Source organism: Petaurus breviceps, unplaced genomic scaffold (genome assembly GCF_028583685.1).
Source record: "Petaurus breviceps papuanus isolate PSGF00001 unplaced genomic scaffold, PetGlider_PUasm1.0 179, whole genome shotgun sequence".
Lineage (NCBI taxonomy): Eukaryota > Metazoa > Chordata > Mammalia > Diprotodontia > Petauridae > Petaurus > Petaurus breviceps.
In genome coordinates this window covers 13,099,253-13,116,333 of record NW_027185779.1, presented here as the reverse complement: position 1 = coordinate 13,116,333, position 17,081 = coordinate 13,099,253, and the positions used below count along the sequence as shown (strand labels likewise).

At 36.4% G+C, this 17,081-nt stretch overlaps 1 pseudogene; it reads right to left on the bottom strand.

Annotated features, from left to right (window-relative positions):
* Positions 1-418: 418 nt before the first annotated feature.
* Positions 419-1,462, bottom strand: LOC138160083 (vacuolar protein sorting-associated protein 37A pseudogene; annotated as a pseudogene).
* Positions 1,463-17,081: the final 15,619 nt, after the last annotated feature.

The window sequence follows — 17,081 nt, the reverse complement described above, 5'->3', positions numbered from 1 at the left end:
CTGTACCTTGATTCTCTGTGAAAGTTTTGCTTTGATTTGTTATGGAATAGAGTGATCACTATACTGTGTAATCGGAATCTTAAGAGCTGTTCACCATAGCATTCTTCTGGAAAGCTGCTTGTGCATGGAATTACACCACAGAGTCACCCTTTACTCACAATTATCCTCACACATTAAATCTATTATAAAATATAATGGTTTCTACGTCCACAACATCTCTTGCATTCAATCCTTTCCACTCACATGACCACTACTTCAGTCTAGGTCCTCCTCACCACATTCCTGGACCCATGTAATAATTCTGTGGTGGATTTTCCCACTCAAGACTCTGCCCACTGCAGCCTGGTCTCCACTCAGAGGCCAAGAGGATTTTTCTAAAGAGCAGTTCTGACCCCGTCATCACACTTCGCAATAGACTTTAGTAGTTCCCTGCTACTACCTGTATCAAAACCGAAGTCCTCTGTAAGGCTTTGAGAGCCCTTCTCTTTTCCATGAAGCTGCTGAGAAAGTCATTCATTTCCATCTTCTCCCTGGCAAGGGTGTGTGCCTCGTTGGCTTCCTGGGCCAGCCACCTTCAGCCTGGCCTGGAGGGCTCTGCAGCCCTTGCTAAGCTCATGCTGCCTCTACATCTTCCTTTGAAAGGCCGGTTTCATCTGGGTGAGCAGCTAGTACTTGTCAAGAACCTTCTGCCTTTTGGCTGCCAGGCTGGGGTCTAGAAGGAGGTTTTTTCTGAGCAAACTGCTCAATGCTCTTTTTCAGGCTGCGGAGTTGAGAACTGCTCCGAATGAGTCCTCTTGCTCCTTCAGCGCTGTCCACTACGCTCCAGCTGAGCTGAGAGTTCTGGGTACACATCACAGATTATCAGGCATCTTGTAACCACGCCGTTTTGGCCTGTCAGCATTAAGGCATCTGTGGTGGGAGTGAGCTATGGCCGGCTTGAGAGGAAGCGACAAGACAGAGCAGAAGGTTTGAGTGCGGAATAACTGGAGGCCGGAAACACGGTGTCTGCAAGCGGGGCGGGGGGGCCTAGAAGACGTCGTTCTGTTTGCCTCTTGAGGAGACTATGAGAGGGAAGAAATGGTAAACCTTGAGCCACATAAGGAGGCATCCCCACCCCCTGGACAACATACGAGTATGGAAATATTGAACTTGGAGCCAAAACTGGAGGATTCTTCCAAAACTCATCCAAGAGACTCTGCATAAGTTTTCCAACATCCTATTGCATGGTGAAAATTTTTTTTACTAATGGACAGGTAAGTTACACTGTGTATTTGTCCTTTAAATGATATCCTATTGAAGGGTAAATACTGATCACTGGTTTTTCCTAAACAAACTGTGGAGAAAGGAAGATAGTAATGTTAATTTTAAGGTTCTTTACTGTGAATGGTAATCTGTATTCCATATTATTCTGCATTTCAGCTTTGCTGGGGGGAGTAGTGTGCATAGGGTTTAAGGACTCCATGAGCCCCTGCTTACGGACTGGAGGCTGATGAGACCCCGGCCCCTCTTCCCTGCCCCCCCCCCCCCCCAGCGTCTTCTCGATCCGCCCGCCCCTCCCTGTCTGCCTGCCTCTGGCGCATGAGCCAAAAGCCATAGTCAGGCTTTCTTGCTGTTAGAGAAAAGCCCACTCAGGCCTGAAGCAGGTCCCGGAGCTTGGCTTGGCTGGCCTGGGGAGGAACATAACCTTTTTAATGTGTGAAATGATTGCACTTGTGTGGTAATTTGAACATTCTTTGGCTTTGTCCTTCTTTAGGATTGGGATGTAAGCTGATCTTTTCCAATCCAGAAGCCACTATTGAGTTCAAATTTACTGGCTTATTGACGACAGCACTTTAACAGCATCATCTTTTAGGATTTTAAATAGCTCAGCTAGAATTCTATATTCAGTTGGCTTTATCTTTCCCTTTCTCCAGTCAACCAGACCGGAACCAGTCTCTAACCTGTGGGTAGCTGGAGCAGAACAAAACAGGCCAGAGACAGGAGAGTCAGGAATCAAACAGAAGCTTAATTTCAAAAGTGAGGAAAACAGGTTTGCAAAGCAAAAGGAGGACTTGGGGCTTGTAGCAGGGGTAAGGATTTTAAGCATGAAAATCATAAAAAGGTAGGATCCAAAACAGTCATTTTTAGGCCTTGAGTAAAGAGTTCCCACAACAGGCCTACAGGTACAGGCATTTTGGGGATAATACAACTGTTCTTGAGCCTGTGGGAACTGTTTCCAAGTCATTAAAATCAGTGAGCCTTGCAATTGCCTCAAGTCTTAAGGGTCATGGAGCCCTGTGATCATTCATCAGGGTATGGAACCAGAGTTAGCATGGTAGGAACAGGAGTGCAGCACCTACTACGCTTCACTTAGTTACAATGATGGGAATTGTTCAAAGTGCCAGGAGATATGATTGATCCAAGTCTGTTGTAGTGCATCAGCTATAGTTCCAGCCATCAGGTCAGAATGTCCTGGGAAATAGGGGAGCTCCAACAAATCTAAATGGTTATTGATTAATATGAAAATCATAACTCCCTCAATGAACACCTAGTGCTAGTCAAAGCAATATATTTTGTCAGAGTGAAATCATTCAGAGGGTGAGGTCAAAGGATTGTTGTTATGCCAAATTGAGGACATGGCTTGATTTTTAGGCCTTAGCTCTGGAAAATAGTGTATCTCCTGATATCTTGACACTCCTTTCCCTTTCCTTCTTTCCTCCAATATTTATAAAGCCCTATCAAACAGACATTTTGCTTTCTTGCTCTTCTTTTTCTTTTGGATTTTGTTGCTGCTCCCTTCTGTATAATGGCTAAGGATACTTAATATGTGTAATAGTAATGGACTTTGAAGATCCCTTTTTATTGGCAAGCTAACAGGTACTTAGCACTTCTCTTCAAGTTAATTATATCAAGCCCCTGCTAAGGAATAGGGAGGAGTTAATACCTTGTATAAGAAAAAACACAAGCTGGAGAGTCAGAATTTCTCTCAGTGAGCATCTGGAAGCTGGGCTGCTACAGTTGGACTGAGGACTGAACTGAGAATTGAGATGAACTGAGAAGAAAAATAAGAAGTGAGAACTGAGACAGAACTTCTTGGATCAAGCTGCATGGAAGCTGGGGAGGAGAAGCTGGAGAAAGTGATTTTGATTTTAAGAAGAGAACTTAAGGTGGCAGAGCTTCTTCTGAGAGCCAGCCAGACTCCTACTGAGAGCTTCTGAGAATCAGCCAGAGCTGCCAAAGTCTTCCAAGGGCTATCCCAAGCTGCCAGAGGAAGCATGACTGTGGTGGTACTTTGTCTGTTTGGGGTCTATGTTGATTTCACAGGCAGAAAGTGAATTGAGATGATAGGGCCTACCATGAGTATGAATATTGTTGTAATTCTACTAAGCTTGATATGTGTAGATACTGTTCTGGCTCTGTTAAGTTTTCTCTTCCCAGGAACAGAAACAATGAAGTACTTGAGGTGGACTGGACACTGTGAGCTTCATTGTGGAGCAGGAACTGCATGGAGAGGTGGACACGTGTGGGGAGCCAAAGAAGCCTGGTTCAGAACTCAGATATTAAATCCTAATAGTGGGCTTTAACACAAGAATCTCTTTTAGATGTGACTTTTTGTTAAGTTAACTCCTGAGTTCTTTGTTATAGGTTATATTTATAAGGATGTTACTTGAGTTCTGAGATCAATAGGCTATACCCCAAGATTTTAGTTATTGAGAGCCAAAATATTTGATTCTGTACTCAGGTATCTTTGGGTGGTCAGCTCTAAACGTGATGTCTTTTGAGGATTGCAGCTTTGGCTTTGAAGCTTGCTCTCAATTGTATCTGTTTATGACTTTGGCTACATTAGCAGATACCTGAGGCCTAGATCAAAGGTCTTACCCTAAGACTTGGGTCTCCTAGATAACAAATCCTTATCAAATTATCTAATCTGTGCTATTTCCAGGATACAACAGACTAGGTAATGATTAGAAAACTTGTGTCCTCTTCCTTTGTCTCATTGCTCTATAAAAACCTTGTACTAAGATCAATAAATGGAATTCATAGTTCCTTGAACTACCCACATGGCCTGGTCATTTCTTATTCACATCTCTGAATCATGCTAAATGCTGGACACTGAGCAGCCCACAGCAGACAAGGAACTGGGAGCTTATGCCTTTGAACTCAGGTGGCAGTTGGTTAGATTTGGGCAGGAGTTGGGACCATGAAAGAGGAACCATGGAAGCTGAGAGCCTGTCTCGAGTCAAGATGAAAAGACCTCTCCTTGAGTATTTAATGCTGACTGATGAAACTGTAACTTACTTGTGATCTAGGGTTGGATGGCCTTTGTACTTTCCACTACCCCTTAAGATGCTACTGAGTCGTGACTGATGAAATTGTAACTTAATTGCATCCCATGGGTGGAGGACTTTGACTTTGTACTTTGGGATTGAATTAAGGACTTTGTGATTGACTAAATGAATGTACTTTGCTTAAAACTATGTGGCTAATTTGGTGAAAATTATGTGACCACTTTAGTGATGAGTTGTAAAGTTATAATATTCTGAATGTTGTACTTTGATTTCTGTGAATGTTTTGCTTTAATTTACTATTGAATAAATAGATAGTTCACTATACTATGTAATAAGAACCTTGAAAGCTGTTCACAGCTACTATCCTCTGGAAAGCTGTTCATGCTTGCCTTTACAACATGTTTTGGTAAAATATATTTGCCTAGAATCTTGCCCATCTCATTAAAAGGTCTATAAACTAGAAAGGGATTCAGAGAATACTTTTTTTTGAATGAACCTTTATTTTTTTCAACATTCAGTTGTATAAGATTTTAAGTTCCAATTTTTTTCCTCCTTTTCTCCCTCCTCTCTCTCCTTCCCAAGATGGCAAATAATCTGATATAGGCTATATGTGTACAATCATACTGAGCATATATACACATTAGTCATGTTGTGAAAAAAGAATCAGAACAAAAAGGGAAATCCACAAGAAAGAAAAAAAAGGGAGAAAATAGTATGCTTTGATCTGCCTTCATATTCCATAGTTACTTCTCTGGATGTAGATAGCATTTTCCATCATGAATCATTTGGAAGTCTTACATCAATGAAGTGCTAAGAAGAGCTAATCCATCAAAGTCGGTCAACACACAATGTTACTGTTACTATGTACAATGTTCTCTTGCTTCTGCTCCCTTTACTCAGCATCAGTTCATGTAAATTTTTCAAAGTTGTTTTTTTTTCTGAAATCCACCTGCTTATCATTTCTTATTGCCTGATGGTATTCCATTGTGTTCACATACCACAACTTGGAGAAAACTCTTAATGTAAACCTACCAAAATAGACACTATTGAGAGTAGCTACAATGTAGGTAGAAGGAATCAGTATAAATGCTCTGAAGTTAATATTGGACAAAATCCAAGAAAGGTCTCACATGTAGACTCTAGTCACAAAATATAAGTTATAAACAAGAGGGCAACATTGCATTCATACATTTCATGAGACTTGGCAGGATGAGAGACAAACCCAGAATGTGTTTTTGGAAGGATATGTATAGGATAGTCTGGCTTTTGCCTTCAGTGATTCAATTTAAACAACTCTCTCCAAAGTTACTATCTATCTCTTAATAGCAAATCAAACAGCCTTTTCTCTGTTCAAATCCTTCTTGACCTATTTGCAGCCTTTGACCATGTTGGTCACCTTTTCTTCCTGGATGCTCTCTCTAGTTTTTTTTTCTTGTCTCCTTCATCTATTTATTCATTTACTCATTTATTTGTTTGCTTTATGTCATTGTTCACTTCTGGTTTTTCTAATGCTTGTCTGACTTCTCAGTCTCCTTTGTTATATATTCATACACATCATGTCTCATAGCTGAGGTTGCTCCACCAGGCTCAGTTTTCTCTTCTCTCTTTATTCTATTTTGTATATTTTAGAGTCAAAGTACAGGGAACTTGACCTGAGACTAGAAACTTTGGATCCACCATTGAGACTCTAATAGAAAAGAAAAAAGGATAATTTTATAGCAATCAATATACATTATATACATATGTATATATATGTATATAATATGTGTGTGTATGTGTGTATGCACACACACAGAGTTGCATGTTGTTTCCCTGATTAGAATGTAAGTTCCTTGAAGGCAGAATCTATTTTTTTGCCCTTTGATATATCCCTAGAACTTGGAAAAAACACAAATTTGATCCAATAGATTTGTATATTTACTCCAAATATGCAAATTATTATCTGTACATATTTTCTAATCCTATATGACACTTGTCCAGACCTACACATCAATCCATTCACCCAGTTTACAGATCTTCTAGTTTCTTACCAATAGAACAGGTGGCTGTTATTAGTTATCTCTCATTCTAGCTACATGACTGACCAACTTCATGTTCTCAATCATAAATTCTTTCATAACATATTCTGCCTGGCTTACCAGGTAAAATTTCTCATTATTATCATGTCCCAGGCTACTCACTTAACTTTAAATCTTCAAAGACAGTGATAATCCATGCTTCACAATAATATCAATTTTTTAGTTTACATCATCCATTTCCACAAGATTTTGAGTTACAAATTTTCTCCCCATCTTTTCCCTACCCACCACCCCAAAACAGTGATCCCATTGAATATTCCTTCCCCCAATCTGCTCTCTCCCATATCTTCCCCCATTCCCCCTCTGACTTTCCAGTAGGGCATGGTGGATCTCAATGTCCCAGTGCCTGCATATCTCATTTCCCAGTTACATGTAAAATAATAATTATATATATGTATATATATATATATATACATATTTAACATTTGATTTTAAAACTTTGAATTCCAGATTCTTTCCCTTCTTCCCTCATCACCCACCCTTACTGGAAAGATAAGCAATTCAGTATAGGTTGTACATGTGTAGCTATGCAAAACATTTCCATAGTGGATATATTGTGAAAGACTGACTATATTTCCCTCCATCCTATCCCACCCCCCACTTCTTCTAATATATAATTTGATCCTGTCCCTTTTCAAAAGTGTGTGCTTCCAAGTTCCCTCCCCCCTCAGCCTGCCCTCTCTTCCATTATACACCCCCCCTCATCCCCTTCTCTCTTACTCTCCTGTAGGGTAAGATACCCTATTTAATGTGTATGTCATTCCTTCCCTAAGCCAAACTCAATGAAAATAAGGTTAACTCATTCCCTTTTTCCTTCCTGTTCTTTCCCTCCATTCTAACAGTTTTCCCTTGCCTCTTCTTTATGAGATAATTTACCCCATTATGTCTCTCCCCATCTCCTTTCATTATATTCCTCTCTCACCCTCCAGCAGGTGTCTAGTCAGGCCACCTTAAGGCTAAGACCTCTGGTTGGAGTGGGGCAGGGTTCTGCTCCCAGAGTGCTGTGCTGGCCACTTCCTGACAGCCTGCTGGGCTGTCCTCAGTGGGAGGTTAGCTTCTCTGTGTCATTTTGTGGGTTCTGTAGCTCCAAAGTTTATTCAGAGTCACCTTTTACATGAATTGTAGGAGGTGGAAGTGGGAGCCCTGCAGAAGTCCTATTTCTACTCTTCCATCTTGACTCTGCCCCCCATAATAAGTTTTTTAATTAAAAAGATGGACTTTCTTCTCTTGGAGAAATGGGCCATTATCTACTCTTCTTATTTTTGCTTTCTTTAGTGCTATTTTAACTTCATTGGAAATTATGTACATTGAAAATTATGTTGTTAGAGTCCAACTGTTGCAACCATATCAGAATCATAGAAATCTTTAGAGACATTTTCCATATTCCATCTATTAATTGTCCTTCTAGTTTTTATCCTTAAAAATATATTCATGATGATTTTGTTTGTATTTCATTACCAAAATTTCTGTATATTTATCTTTTCTCACTTCTATTTCTCACTCTTTTATGAGGTGATACTACTTATTATCTTCAGCAGCATCCTATCATTTGATTTTACAAAATGAGTAAAACACTGTTGGGGCTTTGGCTGGCATATATCTCTGAATGAATGAAAAATTCTTTAGATGCTTACTATATGCAAAGCACTGTGAAATAGTTGAGATACGAGGAAAAAAAAAACAATTTTCTGTGCTCTTGAAGAGAGTAGTTTCTAATGGGGGAGACTAAACAGAGGAAGTTTTAGCTCTAAGTCAGTGGGACCATCTCCAGTCTTCGTGATCTATATTCTTGCCAGTGGACCCGGATGATTCTAAAGGAGAAAGTGAGGCTGGTGACTTTGCACAGCACTCCCTCACTTAAATCAAATCCATGTGCAAGTCATAACATCACATTACTGATGTCATGCTCCTCTTTGAGAAGGAAGAACAACAAAAACAAGAACAAACAGTTCTAAGTCAATTGGAAATAACCTATGTCACTTAACCCCAATTGCCCACCCAAAAAATAAAAAATAAAATTATATTTATTTCTGATGAAAAATTTGATAGTTTGATTCAAGGAGTTTGGTGACCTTTAATATCCTTGCAGCATATGCCTTTCAATTGATTGTTACCCATGCTTGGAATGCCCTCACAATTCATTTCTACCCTTAAGTTGTCCTTGGTTTCCTTTAATATTTAAGTTAGGCAGGACTTTTTACACAGATCTTTTTCTGATCCCTTCAGCTACTAGTGCACCTCCCCTCAAACTACTTTGTTTTCATTTTGCATGTATCATTACATACACTTGCATGTGTATATGCTGTGTCCTCCATTACAAGTTAAGCTCCTTGAGGGCAGAAATAATTTATATTTTTTTCTTTGTATCTCAAACACTTAGCACAATGCCTAACATTTAATATAAAGTTAACAAATCCCTATAGATCATTTGATTTATCAGTTCATAGTCTATATTGATGTCTATTCCATTAATATTATTTTCTGTTTTTCATTATCAGCAGTATGTTTAAGAAAATCAAGTTGGAGCACTCTCAAATAAATATTCTATAGTCTCTCTTTTTAATAGTTTAGTTTTTTTTTTTTAGTGAAGAAATGACATGCAAAGAAATGTAGGAACTAGGTGGAAGGTTGGTGAACAATATTTAAAGATCTGATATAAGTGCAAACAATATTGAATATTCCCATCAGAGTATAAAACAGGCAATCTGTGCATAAAATGGAAACTGGTGAATTTGGGAAATGGATGGCATATTTTTCAGTGGATCATAAAATAGTTGTGACAAAAATAATTTCAGTTGTAAAGGTGTGTTCTATACCTCTTTTGCTTAAAACAGAGGAATCTATAAATTCTTGGGTTGCCTTAATGACAATTACATACATCAAAATATTGAGAAATTCACAAGGAAAATTTTTATTCTCTATGATTTTCAACCCAAAGAAAAAACACCTTGTTACAAGAACTAATGGTGACTTTGGATGAAAATGATGACTCCATCTCTAATTTGTTTTTGTTTTATAAAAATAAACAACAATATAGTCTAACATCTTACCTATATTAGGGCTTTCAAAGAATTCAGGTATAATATAAATAGGATTTCATGGCCTAAAATTCTACAAACAAAACCAAACTAGTCAGAGATGAGAAATTCCTTTGATTATAATTCTAGAGACCCTCCAAAAAGAGATTCTGCTAACGAGAAATATGTGTGTCAGAGAATTCGTCCAATAGCTTATATTTCATTTGGTTTTTAATATTTTTCCTGTTGTTGCTGCTATTTATTTTATTATTTTCCAATCACATTCCTTTTAAAACATCCTTCTACTATGACTACCTAGTAAGTCTTTATTGTAGCAAAGATTAAAATAAGAAAAATTAGTTAAAGAAAACCAACATATATACACACATATGCATATACATATATACACACATATATGTACACCCAAATATATAAATATGTATGTATACACATATGCATGTGTGTTTATGAATATATAATTACACAATGATAGATAAAATATGAAATATTCAATACCAATTGTCTTCTACTTCTGCAAAATGGGAGGAAGATTCATTTTCTGAATTTTTCTCTGTTGTCAACCTTGATTAGAATTTTGCTGTGTTCAGTATCCCTTGATTATTCTTTCTGTCTCCACTGCTGTGGCCCTTTTGGATATTGTTTGCTAGTTCTGCTTATTACCTGGCACATCAATTTGTTATAAATTTACCTATGTGTCTAAAAAAAATTTGAGGTTCAATATAATACATGCAGACTTCACTACATTCATATATTGCAACTTGTATAGTTTTTCCCCAGTCAGGGGGGAAACACTTGGTTAATATTCTTGTGTTACTATGCCATAAAAATGCTGAAATGAATGTTTTGCTATATGAAATCTTCCTGTATTTAAATTCTTTGGAATATATGTCTAGCAGTTAAATCTCTGCATCAAAAAGAATGGGCATTTTAGCCACCTTTTCATCATAATTCCAAATTGCTTTCCAGAATGGTTGGCCTACTTTGCAATTCTATCAATGGCATATTCATGCATCCTTCTCCAACATTAACTATTTCCATATTTTGTCATTTTTGGCAAAATTCCTGAGTATGCAGTGAAACACTAATGTTTGTTTGGCTTGAATTTTATTATTATTGATTTGACTTTTATATAGCTATTACTAATGCACAATTCTACTGAGAACTGTTTGCTCACACGCTTTAATGTTTTTTCATATTTTTTTTGTTCAAAATCTTTGGGAAATGGCTCTTGGTCTTAAATATTTCTTTTATGCCTCTAATATCTTCAATATCAGAACTTTATGTGATGCCTGATGGAAAAAAAATCCCCAATCAATAATTTCACTTCTTATGCTAGTTACATTGATTGTATTTGGGAAAAATTTTGAAATTTCATGGAAACAAAATTAACTATTTTATTTTTTGAAATTTCCATTATTTTTATTTGATTAATCATTTTTTCTCTAGTGTTGTTGAGGAAGAGATCAACATATTTTTACTTATAGTTTTATAATATTACCTTTTATATTTAAGTAAAGTATACATTAGAAATTTTTCGTAGAATGGAGTCTAACTTTAGTATTTGGGGGGGCATCATACCAATTCATAATTTCAGAGGGCTGATAATGAAAAATGCTAAATAGAGAATTCTGAAAAGATGTAAGAGTTGGTCAGACAATTTCAAGCTCTCGAGATTTACCTCTGGGTGAACATAGAGCCTAGAAAACAAATAAGAATAGGGGCAGAATTGGGGTCCATTTGGGACAATGGAAGAAGACCTGAAGAAAAATCTTAAGCCTAGATTTCTTCCCTGTGTAGAGTAAACACCTCCAGGCTAAGGTCTGCTTTAACAACCAGTCACGAGTTGCTTAAACTGCAAACAGCAAACCCTGGGGTTAGCAGGGTTGGGAATCTGGCTCTGCCCCAGCCATTGGAACTTTTAGCCCCAGGACAGTGAGGGTAATTGGGTATTTTACCTGGAGAAGATCTAGGGAACCTCTGCTGATAAATGCCAGACCCAACTGTGCTGAGGAAAACAGTGGGGGAAAGAAGGAACCAGCACAAACTGGGTTAGTGCAGAAGCAGTGGGCAGCAACACTGTTGACTGTGGGCACTTACAGGAGGCTGGAGGTCTTGGTCTGAGTTCACAGTCAGATGAGAGCACTGAAGAGTATCACAGGCCAGAAGCACCACCCCATAAACCCCAAGACTAGAGGTGATTTTAAAAACTAAATTATTACAAAATCTTAAAAAATGTGAAAGCAAAGGAGACAGAATCTATCCACAGAGAGCTACTATGGGAATAGAGAAGACCAAGGTTTGGCTTCAGAAGAGGAAATTGAAAAAAAGAAATCCTCTACTGCCCCAAAGAGTAATGTCAAATGGTGACCTGCCCAAAAAAGAATTCACTGAAGAACTTTAAAAAGACTTTAAAAACAAATGAGAGAGTTTGAAGAAAAATTAAAAAGAAAAAGAAGAATAATACAAGAAAAACAAGAAGGTTATAACAAGAAAGTCAACCAATTAGAAAAGGAGATCCAGAATCTTAAGGAAGAAAATGACCCGTTGAAAATCAGAATTGGGCAAGGGAAAGCCAGTGAAGTTATAAGAGATAAAGAATTTTATACACACACACATATACATAAAATACATATATATGTAATATATATACATATATATAATTAAAAATTGAAGAGAATGTGAAACATAAGAAAAACAATGCATCTAGAGAACAGATCAGGAAGAGAAAACATAAAAATAATTGGATTACTTGAAAATTCTGATAAAAAAATATCTTGATACAATATTAAACAAAGAAAATTGTCCTGAAGCATTAGAACAAGAGGGGAAAGCAAAAATAGAAAAAAAAAACCCACTGATCACCATCAGAAAGAGATCCTACAAAGAACAATCACAGGAATATAATTAAATTCTGAAACCCCCAGATCAAGGACAAATAGTAAGAGCAACAACAACAAAATTTCACTTTTTTTGGAGGGGGGAGGGCAGGGCAATTGGAGTTAAGTGACTTACCCAAGGTCACATGGCACAAGTGCCTGAGGCCAGATTTGAACTCAGGTCCTCCTGACTGCAAGACTGGTGCTCTATTCACTGCCCCACCTAGCCACCCCAAGAAAAAAATTTACATATGGTGGTATCATAATTATAATAACATAAGACCTAGTGTTGGAGACACCAGAATATTGCAGGTCTTGGAACACCATATATCAAAGAGCAAAAGAACTGGGCCTCCAGGCAAAAATATCCTAACCAGAAAATCTAAGCATAATTCTGAATGAAAAAAAAAATGGATATTTGACCAAATGTCAGACTTTCAGGACTCTGTTTAAAAAAATAAAGTTTGAACTCAATAGAAAATTTGACATATGAGAGCCAAAAAAATATAAGGTAGATACCAGTGACCAATTACAAGCAACCAAATAAGGATAGAATGTTTACCTTTTATGTATGGAAAATGTAAAACGTATGTCTAAGATTGTTACTAGCAATTAGGTAGTTTATGAGAAAGATTGGGGTATGGATAAGTTTGATATGACTTTAGAAAGTACAACTGTTCAAGAACAACTAAAATGCATGATATATTTTACAAGAAACACATCTGAAAAAGAGGGATACACACAGGGTAAAGGTAAAAGCCTGGAGTGAAATATATCATGCCTCAGCTAAAGTAAAAAAAGCAGGGGCAGCAATCCTTATCTCAGATAAAAGCAAAAAATTGACCTATTTAAAGGAGATAAGGAAGGAAACTATATCCTGTTAAAAGGCACCATCAAGAATGAAGCAATTTCATTATCTAACATATAATCACCAAGTGGTATAGCATCCAAATTCCTAGAGAAAGTGAAAGAATTAGAGGAAGAAATAGATAACAAAACTATACTAGTGGGAGACCTTAATCTACCCCCTCTCTGAACTTGATAAATACAACATCAAAATAAACAAGAAAGAAGTTAAGGAGGTGAACAGAATTTTAGAGAGGATAGGTATGATAGATCTCTGGAGAAAACTAAATGGGAACAAAAAAGAATATACTTTCTTCTCAGCGGTTCATGGCACATACTCAAAAGTTGACCACGTTCTAATATTTCTAATCAGAAATATTAAATGTATCCTTCTCAGATCATGATGCAATAAAAATTATATGCAATATAGGGCCATGGAAAGAAAGACTGAAAACTAATTGGAAATTAAACTATTTAATCCTAAAGAATGAGTGGGTCAAACAAGAAATTATAGAAACAATCAGTAATTTCATTCAAGAGAACGATAATAATGAGATAACATACAAAAATTTGTGGGATGCATTAAAGGCAGTTCTTAGGGGAAGTTTTATATCCCTGAGAGCATACATGATTAAATTAAACAAAAGGGAGGTCAAAGAATTGGGCACGCAACTGAAAAACCTAGAAAAAGAACAAATTCAAAATCCCCAATTAAATACTAAATTAGAAATATTGAAAAACAAAGGAGAGATTAATAAAATTGAAATTAAGCAAACTATTGAATTAATAAATAAAACTAATTGCTGGCTTTATGAGAAAACCAACAAAATTTATAGACCCTTAGTCAATATGATAAAAAAAAGAAAGAAGAAAACCAAATTATGAGTATCAAAAATGAAAACCGTGAATCTACCTCCAATGAAGAGGAAAACAAAATAATATTTAGGAATTATTTTCCCAATTGTATGCACATAAATTTAACAATCTTAGGGAAATGGATGAATATTTACAAAAATACAAGTTGCCCAGATTAACTGAAGAGGAAGTAAATTACTTAAATAACCCCATCTCAGAAAAAGAAATTGAACAAGCCATCAGTCAACTCCCTAGGAAAAAATCTCCAGGGCCAGATGGATTTACTAGTGAATTCTATCAAATATTTAAAGAACAATTGATTCCAATACTCTACAAACTATTTGGGAAAATTAGTGAAGAAGGAGTCCTACCAAATTCTTTTTAAAAGAAAAATATGGTACTGGTACCTAAATCAGGAAGAGATAAAACAGAGAAAGAAAATTATAGACCAATCTCCCTCATGAATATGGATGCAAAAATTCTAAATAAAATACTAGCAAAAAGACTACAGCAGCTTATCTCAAGAATAATACACTTTAATCAGTTAGGATTTGTTCCAGGGATACAAGGATGGTTTAACATCAGGAAAACCATCAGTATAATTGATCATATCACCAATAAAACTAGCAGAAACCACATGATCATCTCAATAGAGGAAGAAAAGGCTTTTGACAAAATACAACATCCATTCCTATTAAAAACCTTAGAAAGTTTAGCAATAAATGGAGCCTTCCTTAAAATAATAGGTAGCATCTATTTAAAGCCATCAGCAAGTATTATATGTAATGGGGAGGAGCTAGAAGCATTTTCCATAAGATCAGGGGTGAAACAAGGTTTCTTATTCCATTTGGTACTAGAAATGTTAGCAGTAGCAATTAGAGAAGAAAAAGAAATCAAAGGAATCAAATTAGGCAAAGAAGAGACCAAGCTATCACTCTTTGCAGATCATATGATGATATATGTAGAGAATCCTTGAGAATCAAGCAAAAAACTACTTGAGAAAATAAATAAATTTGGCAAAGTTACAGTATATAAAATAAACCCAAATAAATCATCAGCATTCCTATATATTTCCAATGAAATTCAACAGCAAGAGATAGAAAGAGAAATCCCATTTAAAATTACTGTAGACCTTATAAAATATTTGGGACTCTACCTGCCAAAACAAACCCAGGACCTATATGACCACAACTACAAATCACTTTTCACACAAATATAGTCAGATCTAACTAATTGGGAAAATATCAATTGCTTGTGGCTGGGTTGAGCTAATATAATAGAAATGAAAATTTTACCTAAATTAAATTATATGTTTAGTTCCATACCAATTAATTTACCAAAAAACTACTTTAGAGAGCTAGAAAAAAATAGTAACAAATTCATTTGGAAGAATAAACGGTCCAGAATATCAAGGGAATTAATGAATGAAATACTAGGGAAGGTGGACTAGCTATACCAGATTTCAATCTGTATTATAAAGCAGCAGTCATTAAAACTACTTGGTACTGGCTGAGGAATAGAGGAGTGGATCAATGGAATAGATTACCCACACAAGATTCAGAAGTCAACGACTATAGTGATCTATTGTTTGATAAACCCCAATCCCCTAGTTTTGGGGATAAGAACTCACTATTTGACAAAACCTGCTGGGAAAACTGAAATATAGTATGGCAGAAACTGGGCATAGACCATTATTTAACACGATATACCAAAATCAAATCTAAATGGGTGCATGATCTAGGTATAAAAGTTGATACTGAAAGCAGTCTGGGAAAGCAAGAAATAGTTTACTGTCAGATGTGTGGAGAGGGAAAGACTTTATGACTAAACCAGAATTAGAGAACATTATAAAATGTAAAATGGATAATTTTGACTACATGAAATCGAAAAGCTTCTGTACAAATAAAGCCAATGTAACCAAGATTAAGAGGGAGGTGGGAAATTGAGAAAGAATCTTTACAACCTATGTCTCTGACAATGGATTAATTTCTAAAATATATGGAGAAATGAGTCAAATTTATAAGAATACAAGTCATTCCCCAATTGACAAATGGTCAAAGGATATGAAAAGGCAATTTTCAGAGAAAGAAATTAAAGATATCTATAAGCACATGAAGAAATGCTCTAAATCACCATTGATTAGAGAAATGCAAATGAAAACAACTCTGAGGTACCACATCTCACCTGTCAGATTGGCTAAGATGACACAACAGGAAAATGACAAATGCTGGAGAGGATGTGGGCAAATTGGAACACTGATACATTGCTGGAGGAGTTGTGAACTGATCCAGCCTTTCTGGAGAGCAATCTGGAATTATGCCCAAAGGGCTATAAATAATTTCATATCCTTTGACCCAGCAATACCACTCCTAGGGTTATATCCCAAAGAGATCATAGAAGTGGAAGGAAGACCTATATGTACAAAAAAGTTTATAGCAGCTCTTTTGGTGGTGGCAAAGAATTGGAAATTAAGGGAGTGCCCATCAATTGGGGAATGGCTGAACAAGTTGTGGTATATGCATGTTATGGAATACTATTGTGCTGTAAGAAACGAGGAACAGATGGACTTCATATTTACCTGGAGAAGCTTATACAAAATGATGCTGAGTGAGAAGAGTAGAACCAGGAGAAATTTGTATACAATTTCAGACACAACATATGTGTGATGATCAACTTTGATAGACTGAACTCTTCTCAGCAATGCAGTGATATAAGTCAATCCCAAAAGACTCATGATGGAGAGAAATGTGTGCATCTAGAGAAAGAACTAGAAAGAACTGAGTTTATATCCATATGGAAGCAAAATACCTGATCTTTTTCCTTTTCTTGTTTGGTTTTATGTCCTCTTTACCATTTTTCATTCCATGTGATACAATCCATCTCTATAACCTGACTAATGTATAATGTGAAAGTATTTACAGATCCTATATTGGACTATATGTTGCTATGGGGGTGAGGGGGAGCCAGGGAGGGAGACAAAATGTGAAACTCAAGGAATTGTGGAATTGAATCCTGTAAACTAAAAGTAAAAAAACAAATTAATTAAAAATAATAATAAGGAAGGAGAAGAAGAAGGAGAAGAAGAAGAAGAAGAAGAAGAAGAAGAAGAAGAAGAAGAAG